Raw genomic sequence first — 2,381 nt, 5'->3', positions numbered from 1 at the left:
GTTACCTGGCTGGGAGGTAGAACTAGTGACTACTGTTCTCTCCTCCAAGGAGAACAGAATGCCCTTTCTTATTCTTTGTGTATAATTTTCTAATGAGGCAAAAGTCTTGAGTTTCTTACCTAGATGGAACACATTAACAGACTGCGTATTTTGATGTACAATTACCATTTATAGAGGTATAATTTGTCTGTATACATTTCTGCACCTGGCTATTTCTTTTATATGAATTTTGATTGGAAAAGGCTTTGGATAAAAAAGCCAGCCAATATAAGACCAATCCTGTCTATAGCTAGTATGCTCATGAGACAGAGAAAATGAGAGATGAGTACTTCAATATGTAGTGGATTATATCTGGATTACTAGCAAATAAAAATGTATACAACAGGGAGAATGCTCTATCAGAGATTACATTTCTCTTTTTATTGGCCATGTCCTGGAGAGATGATGACTCCCTTTGGGGCACAAAATTTATTTCTTTACATTGTTCATGACAGGAGGGGAAAATGTGTGTGTGTGTGTGTGTGTGTGTGAGCTGTCTTTGTGGGTCAAAGGAGAAAAGTTTGCAGGGAGGCAACTTCAAAGATCTAAAAGGAGGGCTTTGCCATTCTAAGAGGGGAATATAGAAAGTTAAGTATTAGGATGCTGACTTTTGGACTGACCCCCCAAAGCTGGGGTCAAGGAACATAGTGAAGGACATTGGAGGGTAGGCAGCTAGTCGGAGCCTTACAGCAAGCAACTCCTAGTTGAGAAGTACTGAACATTACTCAACAAGTCAGAGACAGGTGGTCACCTTACTATTGCCTCTCCCAGTCCAATTCTACTCTGACCATGTCATCGGAGTGTTTTCTAGGAACCACATTCTGTGCCTCAGAGATGCTCTGGGACTGTGGCAAGCTCTACAGGATTTCTTATCATTTAATAGAGTGCAAGTCCTTGGTCCATCCATTTTGGTGTGACTAGGTATCTGGTGGTTGGAGAGCCCAAGCTCCTACATTCTGGTGATTGGGTGTATTGATAGACAGAAAGGAGTGGTAACCTCTATTACCTATGCAGACCATGACAACACAATGTGAATTTATAAAGATTCACAGACACATGTTTCTCAAAATGCAAAATTTAGAGTTTACAATAAATAGATGACTGACATTCCCCAAATTCAAGTCTTACTATAAAGTATAGTAAACAAGACAGTGGATTATTGATGAAAAATAGATAAACATATCAATGAACTAGAAAATAGAGCCCATAAATGGACCAACAAATATAGTTAACTGAACTTTGAGAAAGAATCCATGGCAATTTTAAAGAGAAAGCTTTTTTGAAAAATGGTGCTGGAACAACTGAACATCCATGAAAAATAGATAAACATATCAATGAACTAGAAAATAAAGCCCATAAATGGACCACACAAATATAGTTAACTGATCTTTGAGAAAGAATCCATGGCAATTCTAAAGAGAAAGCTTTTTTGACAAGTGGTGCTGGAACAACTGAACATCTGCAAGCAAATCAACATCATCATCTTCATCACCATCGTCGTCATCATCATCATCATCTAGACACAGACCCTGCACCTTACACAAAATTTAAGTCAAAATGGATCAGAGACCTAAATGTAAAATGAAAACCTATAAAATTCCTAGCAGCTAACATAGGAGAAAATCTAAGTGACCTTAGATTTGGTGATGCCTTTTTAGATGCAAAAACAAAAGCACAAATCATGAAAAATAAATGAACAAACTACACTTTATTAAAATTAAAAACCTTTTCTCTGTAAAACAAACAAACAAACAAACAAAAATAAACACTGTTTATCCCTGCTGGTGTGGCTTAGTGTTTGAGCATGGACCTACGAGCCAGGAGGTCACAGTTAGATTTCCAGTCAGGGCACATGCCCAGTTGCAGGCTTGATCCCCAGTGGGGGGTTGGAGGAGGGGCATGGTATGTGTGCAGGATGTAGCCAATCAATGATTCTCTCTCATCATTGATGTTTCTATCTCTCTCTCTCCCTTTCTCTTCCTCTCTGAAATCAATAAAAAATATATTTTTACAAATAACACTGTTAAGAGAATGAAATTACAAGCCACGGACTGAAAAAAAATTGCAAAACACATATCTAATAAGATTGGTATCTAAAATATACAATGAACTCTTAAAACTCAATAATAATAATAATAATAATAGCAACTAGATTCAAAATGGGCAAAAAAGTTGATGTTTTATTCATTTTATTGCATTTATTGCGGTTACATCTACACTAATAAAAGAGAAACATGGTAATTGGCGTATGACCGCTACCCTTTTCATTGGCTAATCAGTGAGTATATGCAAATTAACTGTCAGCCAAGATGGCGGCCGGCAGCCAGGCACTGAAGCGAGCA

At 37.5% G+C, this 2,381-nt stretch overlaps 1 pseudogene; it reads right to left on the bottom strand.

Annotated features, from left to right (window-relative positions):
* Positions 1–1,451: 1,451 nt before the first annotated feature.
* Positions 1,452–2,381, bottom strand: part of LOC102246286 — a 95,779-nt pseudogene continuing 94,849 nt past the window's right edge.

Source organism: Myotis brandtii, unplaced genomic scaffold (assembly GCF_000412655.1).
Source record: "Myotis brandtii unplaced genomic scaffold, ASM41265v1 scaffold137, whole genome shotgun sequence".
Taxonomy (NCBI): domain Eukaryota; kingdom Metazoa; phylum Chordata; class Mammalia; order Chiroptera; family Vespertilionidae; genus Myotis; species Myotis brandtii.
This window is presented reverse-complemented; position numbering and strand designations above follow the sequence as displayed.